The following is a 10,385-nucleotide window of genomic DNA, read 5'->3' as shown; positions in this document are numbered from 1 at the left end:
CTCCGAGCTCCGCACATCTATCGGGTCGCATCACACGCAGTGCCCCAAACAGAGCGCCGCCGCACAGGTCGGGGAAGGCTGGCGAGGTCTGCGGGTGTGCTGGATCCGGAAGAGGCGAGGCGCCTCCCACTGCGGGGTAGGGACAAAGGGTTTCCAAAGGTGCCCGTGCGCCCCGCTCCCGCAGCCACTGCGCAACACGCCCCCTCCCTTCCCCCACCAACCCGGGCCTTCTCGGTGCGGTCCCCGGAGCCAACACCGCGCTCCATCGCCGCCCGCAGCTCCAGACACTGCCAGCTGTCCGCTGGGCTGCGCGGACCAGCCACTCCCGCGGCCATCCTCACGCCGCGCCCTTCCCACAATGCAACTCCCCTGGCTCCCTCGGCCCATCCGCGCTCTGGCGTACCCCGAAATGCGGCGCCAGCGCACAGCCCCCCTCTCCTCCGCCGGCGCCCTCTTAGTCGCTCCCACTTCCACCCCTAAGCCTCAGGGTCTCCAGCCGCCACCACAGCGGGGTTCTGGGCCGGCTGCCGGGTCCCCAAGAGGGCGTGGGGCAGGTGTCCAGGCTGCGCGCCGCCTCCGCTCCCAGTGCCACCGTCAGTGCGCCCAGCACACGCACGCCCCGCAACCCCTCCCTCGCCCCTTCCCCGATGCTCAATCTCCGCCAGCCGCGGTCGCTGCATCCTCTGAGAGCGGCAAGAGGGAAGTCGCGAGGCGCGGCCGCCAGCAGAGACACCATGTGACGGGCACCGCTCAGTGACAAGCAGCTTTGGTTAAAGAGCGGGCGCGCGGGAGGGAGGCGACGGCGCGCGGGACGCGGGACGCGGAGGAATGGCCTGACTTTCCTCTTTAAACCATCACGAGCCATGGATGCGCAAAGGCGACGCGCCCCCCAGTAGGAGAATGACTGCGATTCGAGACCCTCCGTGCCAGAGTGTGTGGATGTAAGTGCAAGACTGGCGAGCAGAGTGTGGGTGGGGGTTGGCGGTGGGGGGAGATTCTGATGCAATCGGCCGCGAAAGGAGGAGGAGAGCCAGAGAGCGCGGGCTGGGGCGGCCACGCCGCTCTGCCTGAAGGTCGCTGGGAACCTCCGCCCTTCACCTAACTCGGAAATCCGCCACTGAGCTCCAGTCCTCCCCGCCCAGCCCTCGCTGACGGAGGCCACCTTTTCCCCGCCGAGGCAGCCAGACCTTGACACAAAGGACATCACAGGGCCGGGGGAATCCCGGAAGGGCGGACACCTGGTCTCCTTTTGCCGCTTTTCCCTTTATTGCCCAGGGTAAGGCGATTTTGCTTTTTCAGGGGGAGCCGGGGGAGCGGCGGCAGGGAGGAAAGGGATGTTTTGGATGCGGGAGGAGGCGGTAACGTACAAGTCACCCATGCGGGCGTGGAAGGAAGGAGTGCGCGGTTCTGCCGGCTGCGTTCGGATTTTGCTTGTAGGAAAAGTCCAGATCCTCTGTTCTTCCGAGCACACGCGGCAGCGTAAGGGGGTGCAGGGGCCCCAATTTCACCTTTGCGTGGGCTGTGGCTTACTTTTTGGGTCTGTTTTCATAGCGGAAGAGTGTGGCACGCGATCTGGTTAAACGATACTAGGGTCAGGGACCACGCGGGTCTGGAGGGAGAGTGGAGCGGACGGGAGGGCGCTACTGCATATCCGAGGAGTGTTCCAATCCTGGACATTTGGGGGGGGGATTTCCTGCGTCCGCAGGGCCCAGAGGAGAGTATGTGATGCCCCCGGGGGTGTGCGTGAGGCCGGCTGGGGCTGGGGAGGACTGGGCGCCGCGAGGGAACCGAGCCGCCGAGCGCGAGTAAACAGGAGCACGTTTGCAGCCCCTTCCTCGAGCTCTGCCCCCTCTCTCAGTAGCCTAGAGTAGGAGGATGCGGGGGGACGATTACTTAGGGAAGCTGGCGGTGATTCACTGTCCTTTCCCGCCCTGAAGAGGTGCTTTCCAACATGAAGAAGGGGAGAAAGAGAAGTGCTGTTCTGAGAGCTGGATTCCACGGGAGCTGGCGAACAAAAGGCCACCGCTCGCCCGGGGCCCGGGCGCGGACTGGCCTTGCCTCCTCTCCCCTTCCCTCCTCCGGTCCCCGGCGCCTCGCTCGCGTCCCTAAACGTGGCCACAAAAGGCCTTTGAACTCGCCGCGGGTGCCGGGAGGAAAGCGCTCCTTCGCCCCAGTGCGCGCCCTGGGGCGCCCCCCACTCCCCATAATCCACCTCCCTGAGCGTCTGGCTCCTCAGCACCCACTGGGACCCCACAGGTTACGGGGCTGCTGGGCGCCGCTTCCCTGCGGAGTCGCCCGCCCCTGGGTTTAGGGTGAACTGTAATCGGAGGATGTACGAGAGCATATGGCGGCAAAAGGAATTTCGCGGTCACAGCCTCACCGCGTTTCGGGATGCCTTTCACAGGCTGTCTCCGGCTTGGGAAGGTGGTGCTACAATTGAGAGTCCTTTGTGTCTCGCTCTGCGGCGCGGACCCAGTTTTTCATAGCACTGTTTCTCCCGTGGAAGCCTTACTGCCGCCAGGATCACGTACTTTCTCAGACGAACGTTCCATGGTGATGTACGTAGTTAAGAGTGAAAAAGACCCCAGCGCTAAGAAACGGCATTTATTTGTATGTGAAGGGGGTTTGACATCTCTGCAGTGGAGCTAATTTTTTTAATATCGGGGGAGGAGAGAATAAGGCTATGGTTTGCAGACTGCAGGGAACAGCAAGGCTGGAATTTGTCACCTTGATAGAAGAAACTGTGCTGCAACTCGTGCTTTTTCTGACGTCAGAAGGACAACGGAAATAAAACCTGAGCTAGGTGGCTGGCTGGCCTCATTGTTGAAACATCTCACACCGGGCGGGCACTCCTGAAATCTATGCGAAACAGGCGGGATGAGGCACGGATCCTGGATTGTGCTTCCGCCCCAACCTCAAAATGGCTTTACTCTTCTGAGTCGCTTCAGTTCTCAGCATGTCACCTTTTAGGAATATTTAGGAAACTTGCCTAGTTTGGTTTGAGGTCTTAAAACGTTGGTGAAGTTTATTCACTCCCCTTCCCCTCCCCCCAAATATTCAATAAATATTTCCTACTGAGGACTTACTATATGTAACTAGATAAAGTTCGTGCTTCTGTGGAGTTTCCCCTCTCCTGGGGGAAACAGACAATAAATGCACATATAATGAATTTCAGGTATTTGCATAAGGGAGAAATAAAACAGGATCATGTGATGGGGGAGGGCACTTGAAATAGATGACCCTCTAGCAGGGCCTGTGTGGGAGGGTGACGTTTGTCCAGAGAGGAGGAGGTCAGGCATCTGGCTGTTCTAGTGTATTTTTCTCCCTCTGGGTGATACTTGAGTTAAAAAACCCATCTTACTCATTATTGTTCCACTAATAGCCAGCACAGAGTTGCGGCTTAATAAATGCCTCTCAGATTGAGACCTTAGCCATCTCATTCACTTCTTCATTCTGCTGCTGACCACCCCTTCCTTTCTGTATCTCATTATTCGTTGCCCTTTCTCCCAAGTGAAGATGTGAGAGGTTTCTTTACTCTGCTTCTCTTTCCTTCTTACCCTCTCCCCACTTCTGAGCAGTTACCAGGCCCTGGCAAATGCCTCTCAAACCTGTCTTCTCATCTCCGTTCCCACTGCCCAAGTTCAGGTCCCTGTCACCTGTCCTAGACATGGCAGTGCAAGTCATGTGTTGGGATACAGACGTGGAGGTGCCCTAAAGAAGCCAGTGCTTCACGCAAGCACAACACATGGTGAAGGGGAAGCAGGAATTCATGAGGTGGAACAGCTTTCTAGTTCCTTTCCTCGGGTACCAAGCCCCGCTCCCCTAATTCAGTCTCCACACTTGCATGGGATCTGTATTTCTAAACTTCAGTTTTCATTTTTTTAGCGGCGTTGCTTCTGAAAACCTTCAGGGGGTTCCCGTGACCTAAAATTCAAGTCTCCATTTTTTAGCTGGGCACTCAGGACTCTCCATGGTCTGATGCCTTGTCTCTCTCCGTCTTTCTCACAGTTCACCCTGTGCTCTCCCTGTGGCTTTTCTGCTTCCGTATGGGTGTTGATTCTGGACTGGAATGCCTACTGTAATCCTGTGTATTTGTGAAGGCCTAGCCCAAATGCCTCTTTTTCTCCCCTTTCAAATCAGTGTTCACTGATCATCTCTTAGCATTTTCATGAGGATTTGTCTTTTACTTTTTGTGCTTTTGTTACTTCTGGTGATAGAAGGCAGGGTGAAGAGGCCACAGATTTTGAGTCAAAAGTAAATACTGGGTTCCGACTTACCAGCCCAGGGACACTGGGCAAATTGTGTAGCCTCTCTAAACCTTAATGTTTTTGTTTTGTTTTTAAAAGATTTTATTTATTTATTTGAGAGGGTGAGCTGGGAGAGAGGGGCAGAGGGGAAGGATGGAGGGGGAAGGGCAGAGGGGGAGGGAGAGAGAATCCTCAAGCAGACTTCCTGCTGAGTGTGGAACCAGACATGGGGCTTGATCTCACGACCCTGAAATCATGCGTGAGCCAAAATCAAGAGTCGGCTGCTCGACCAGTGGAGCCACCCAGAACCCGTCTTTGTTTTTTCATATCTTGAATGGGAATGAAGATAATGGTGATGGTGGTGGTAGTGGTACCTGTCTTACTGAGTTATCCTGAAGATTCAGTTAAGATGCTGGGTGTGAAGCGCTTGGTACCATGGTAACACTCCTTGTATATTGAATTAAAAGGGACTTCAGGTTTCTCATCTATCAGAGGTGGTGGGAAAGTTGATCAGTAAAGTTCCCCTTACCTCTGATATTCTGTGCATATTTAATCATTTAAAATACTTTTCTGAAAATAATATCTTAATGGAAACTATGAAAGGTGGTGTGGGGGTGGGGGAAGGCTGTGTGTAGAAGTCAGCGCTTTCAGAATCGCATCACAGACTTCAGAAAAAGACACCTTGGACCACTGACCCTAAACCATGTCTTTTGAAAACAGTTACACTTAACTTCTGAAATTTGATCACATTGTAGTCATTGGTTTTGTAGTGCCCACCTAGGTGTTAGGGTTCCTTAATAACAGTAAAGGGATTCAGCGATCAGGAAGGCCCTGTGTTTTGGGGAAACTTTTCAAGAACGAGGCTTACAATCAAGGAACTCCGCCTCGGTACAGTTATAATGTGTCTTTGCCAATAATTAGCTGGGTGCACTTGTGCAAATCTTTTAACATTTTTATGCCTCGTTTTCTCATCTGTCTAATGCTAATAAATAGTGTCCACGCTGCCTAACTCACAGAATTGTGAAGATACAATGCGAACAGAGCTGAGGAAACCCTTGAAAGGGTTAAAAGAAGTACTTAAGATGATAATCATCTGAGTTCAATGTGCTGCTACTCCGCAGGTTTAGGGGACGAGTTTAGATTAGTGATTCTCAGCTCTGTCTTTACATTAGGCCCACTTGGCGTCTTTTATTTTTATTTTTTATTTATTTTTTTAAAGATTTATTTATTTATTAGAGAGAGAGAGAATGAGAGCACGAAGGAGCAAGTGGGGTGGTGGGGGGGGGGGGGACAGAGGGAGAGATTCCAAGCAGGCTCTCCACTAAGCCCAGATCCCATGAGCCTTGAGATCACGACCTGAGCCGAAAACATGAGCCGGACACTGAATCGACTGAGCCACCCAGGCGCCCCCCACTTGGGGTCTTTTAAAAGCTACCAGTGCCCGGACTCCATTTCCAGACCTCAGATTTGGTTGGCATGGGGTGGAGCCCAGATTTGGGAATATTTTTAAAAACACCCAGGATGATTCTAATTCCAGTGGCTTAGATTTTAAAGCAAACAAAACAAAGTCAGAATTTAAATGAAGACCTCCATATGTTGTTTGATGAAGTCTAAGTTATGCAGAATTGTGCGCTTGACTGACTTTTCCCCTGATTTGACTAACCCAGCCCGTCGTTGACATCATGGACCCAACAGCCTTAGGTTACAATTTACAACTTCAATTTTCCCAGGCATCCAGTCCTGTCCAGTGATACAGCCAGGGCTACATGAAGATTTAATGTGTGGATCTCAGTTTCCAGGAGTGATGAAGAAGATTGGAAAAGAAAGAGACAGTGGAAAGGAAAAGGAAAGGGAGAGGGATAGGCCCTGACCCAGGTACAGGAGGAATAGGCTCTGAGTAGGAGAGACAGGACAGAGCACAGAGGAAAAAGGCGTCTTGGTTCCTGGAACTCGTTTACTTGAGGCTGCACACTGGTGCTAGAAAGCCAAATGAAGCCTGCGGGTACGTTTTGTGTGACCTACACTTTCTCTTACAATTGTTTGGAGTTAGTTGACAATATATATATATATATATATATATATATATATATATATTTTTTTTTTTAAAGATTTTATTTCTTTATTCGACAGAGATAGAGACAGCCAGCGAGAGAGGGAACACAAGCAGGGGGAGTGGGAGAGGAAGAAGCAGGCTCATAGCGGAAGAGCCTGATGTGGGGCTCGATCCCATAACGCCAGGATCACGCCATGAGCCGAAGGCAGACGCTTAACCGCTGTGCCACCCAGGCGCCCCAGTTGACAATATTTAAACATCAGATTCTCACTTGAAATCTGAATTTCTGGCATTTTTTTTTAAAAATAGAAAGATTGGGCTTATTCCTACTGAACCTGGTGGGATATGTGTTCTCCAGTTCCTGATGCCCAGTCTGCCTTGCTCGTTTGTCACACGCACCTGGGCTGGGGTTGCATTTGCACCCCTTAGTCTGCACCTATCTGTAGACTTTACTACTTGCTGCACATTTGAATCCTGCAGAGCATTTAAACTATCCATGCTTGATCCCACCCCTAGACCATTTAAATCAGAAACTGCTGTGTGTTCGTTATTTTTTTTTTTTTTTTAAGTCCCGAGGTGATTCCTCTGTCTATGTCTAGAACTGAGGACTTCTAGCCTCGGTCACCTATTCAGAAGATTTGTCCACAAGCCCGTTTCTTATCTTTGAAAGCGATCCATTAAGAAACACTCGATGGAATCATAAATTCAGAGGGTTTTAAAACTGGAGGAGATTTTTGAGAGGGCATGGGTTCATCAGAATTTGAGAAATTCTGAGAAAACAGGCCTAGAGGGAAGAAAAACTTGTCTGAGGATTATTACATCATTTGATATTGGGGTAGAGTGTGTTCTGTGATGTTTTTTCTATTTTCATGCAAAGGTATATTTGTAATTTTTTAAAAATAAATGATCCTCTTTACATGCACCACTTTGTGACGCTTTAAAATTCTCATTATTTCTGTTCTTTCCTGAGTATTTTGCCGGGAGCTGGCTGTCATAGCTTAGCTAAGCCTTAAAAACAAAGAAAATCCCATCCCGTGTTTTTAGTTCAACAGCAGTTCCTGATCAAAAACATCATTAGAGCAAAAACATACATGTGCAAGGAAAGAATATTCTCAAAGGCCTAACTGTTTCAGGTTGTTTTCAGTAGTTATTTAAATCTATGACTTTCCAGTTGATGAGGAAGATTTTTAGTTCTGTGGTGGCCACCTGCTCAAATACACTCACTGTTCTCATTTCATTAACCATCGAGGGGATTTTTAAAAAATGTGATATGCATTTTATCCCATACCTAAGTTAGAGATTGACTTTGTTAACTTCTGGAGTTTATCAGTATTTTCTGTCTTAGAGAAATCAGAGTCATTTTAAAACATCTGAATACGGATAGGTTAATTTCTAGACATCATAGTCTGGACATATTAATTTCTAGACATCATAGTCTGGACATATTAATTTCTAGACATCATAGTCTGGACATATTAATTTCTAGACATCATAGTCTGGACATATTAATTTCTAGACATCATAGTCTGGACATATTAATTTCTAGACATCATAGTCTGGACATATTAATTTCTAGACATCATAGTCTGGACATATTAATTTCTAGACATCATAGTCTGGACATATTAATTTCTAGACATCATAGGCTGGACATATTAATTTCTAGACATCATAGTCTGGACATATTAATTTCTAGACATCATAGTCTGGACATATTAATTTCTAGACATCATAGGCTGGACATATTGATAACAGACGTTTGAAAGGTCACATAGGAGCTGGAAGAGAAGAGGAATTCTGGAGCAGTGGGTGCAGGTGTCGGGGTACGGCTCATCTCCCTGCCCCATGTGGAAATAGTTGGTACTTGTCCCCTGGTGAGCTTCCTTTAACGCAGGGCTTCTCACCCTTGGCACTGCTGACACTTGCAGGCAGATAACTGTTGCGGACTCTTGTGACCGGTTGTGGACTGCCATCCTATATATTGTATAACATATCACAGCATGCCCCCACCTCTCTGCACTAGAAGTCTGCAGCATCTCCTCATTTGTGACCGAGACGTCTCCAGACATTGCCAGAATTGTCCGCAGTAGAGAGCCACTGTTTTAATTAAGTCCACTTTCTCTGCACCTTTAGAAATCATGCCAAGAATTCCTAAACCTTCCAAGCATAGTGATTGCGATGTTCATGATAAATACCTTCCATTTATATGGTACTTTACGGTTTTAAATGTATTTCCACATAATTCTCACGTGCCCAGATTAAATGTAAAAGGAATTAAGTGGCAGACTTCATGAAAACTGGGAGGTGAGGCTATTCATGTTGCCTCCTTTATCGTCCCGTTTCTATTTTGTTTTCCTGAGAAAGTGTGAGGATCACTAATACACTGTCTGCAGACAGATGCTCACAGCTTGCTTTTTAAATCTAGTCATCGTTACTATTGTTAACATATTTGCTTCTACCATGTGCTAGGGAGCTATGAGGTCTATGACCCCTGTCTTCCAGGAGTTGAAATTATAGTTATGGAGGCCGATAAATACACAAGAAGACTGTTAACATATATAAGAACCTTTGTGTAAGCCAATAAGCTAATGAGTAATCGATACAAAAATGCTGAAAGAATTCATGACAGGTAAATAATCAATCATGGGTTGGTCACTGGAGAAAAATATTACAGAGAAGGTTGGTTTGAAATTAAAAAAAAAGAAGCATGAACGCAAACAAGCTGGGCTTTGAGAGAAATGTTGTGCTTACGGAGGAATGGGCTTCACGGGAAGGGGGAGGGGGCATGTTCAGGGCCAAAGGAATGGTATGAACAAAGCAGAGAGCTGTGCAAGACTAGATCCATTGAGGGTGTAGAAGGTTCAGGAGGAATGTCATCGGAGAGAAAGAGAGTTAGGAGCAACCTGGGATTGTGTCGGCAGGTTCCAGAGATTGGACTTCATCCTGTAGACGTTGGGAGATTATGACTGGCAAGAAGAGAAGAGGAATGTGCCAGACATGTACTTTCAGGAGCAACCTGCCTCTGTAGGGGAAGAGGGTAGGGTTGGCAGGTAGCATGGAGGAAAGTGAGTTAGGATTGTGGGCAGGGAGGGGACATACGAAAGAATGTTGATGGGGCCTGGTGACTGATTAGATACTCAGCAGCTTTAAAGCGATACCCAGGCTCGGAATCTTGAGTGATGAGGAGAACGGACATTATCTTTAACAGGAGTGGCAAAGCTGATGTGTGAGGTCAGTGGTGTGTCCAGCTAGGCCTGTGAGTTTGAGGCGATGGCGAACATCCGCGTGGAGAAGTCCCGCGGGCAGCTGGCGTCTAAAGAGAATTTGGAAATTTTTCTGAGCAGGAAGGAACCTGAGAGATCCTCTCTCCCTCCAGCCTTCTCATCTTACAGATGAAGAAACACGTGACATGTTAAGTGACTCGATGACTATCGAGTAGTATTTATGAGGGAGATCCTATTTCATAATGCAGGGGAATGCTCGTTTTATAAAATGAAAAAGACTGGGGAAAAAATCTGAAAGATGCCTTTGTGGGATGAAACCTGACACTCCAGGCTTGCAACTTTAAAAAGAAAAGAATCTGGAGTGTGTGCTGGAAGGAGCGACCCCTACACTGCAGGCGGGAGAAGGAAGGGCGCTGGCAGAGAGGGCCTAGAGGCCCGGCTTTTTGCAAGCCGGGGGAGGTCAGGAAGCAGTATTCCCTGCCTGCTGTGGAAGCAGTTGGAGACAATGAGAACTGAGAAAGGGCCGCTTGCCTTGATGAGGAAATGGCAGCAGTAGTTGCAAGGAGCCGGGCACTGTTGCAGGTGCTGGCCGCGGACCTGAGCGTGGAATCTTGACAATGACTGTGTGAGGTGGGTATTCTTCATCTCCAGTTTACAGAGTCAGAAACTGAGGCAAAGAGAAGTTAACCTACTTGCCTGGGGTCAACAGCTCCCAAATGGTAGAGCCAGAATTTGCCAGTCGAGCGTGGTTTCAGGGGGGCGATGAGGATGGGAGCGGGTTGTTCAGGTTGTTGGCAGTAAAGGGCCGAGGAGGGGGGCGTATTTCAAGGTTATAGACAAAGTCACTTTCCAGATACAGAG

At 49.1% G+C, this 10,385-nt stretch overlaps 1 protein-coding gene across 5 annotated transcripts in view; it reads left to right on the top strand.

Annotated features, from left to right (window-relative positions):
- The first annotated feature begins 492 nt into the window (after window positions 1-492).
- The window catches only part of SLC38A1 (solute carrier family 38 member 1), a 68,205-nt gene continuing 58,312 nt past the window's right edge, over window positions 493-10,385 (top strand). For 4 of the 5 annotated variants that reach the window (XM_045801217.2, XM_045801214.2, XM_045801216.2 and 1 more), the window contains exon 1: window positions 995-1,276. The gene's annotated coding sequence lies outside the window, so the exon portion shown is untranslated. Of the gene's footprint in view, window positions 942-994; window positions 1,277-10,385 lie in introns of those variants that run through there. The other variant, XM_045801215.2, reaches the window with a different exon arrangement.

Source organism: Ursus americanus, chromosome 25 (genome assembly GCF_024610735.1).
Source record: "Ursus americanus isolate L20-20 chromosome 25, mUrsAme1.1.p, whole genome shotgun sequence".
Classification (NCBI taxonomy): Eukaryota; Metazoa; Chordata; class Mammalia; order Carnivora; family Ursidae; genus Ursus; species Ursus americanus.
Note: the sequence above shows the minus strand (reverse complement) of the source record. Positions and strands in the feature narration are given on the sequence as shown.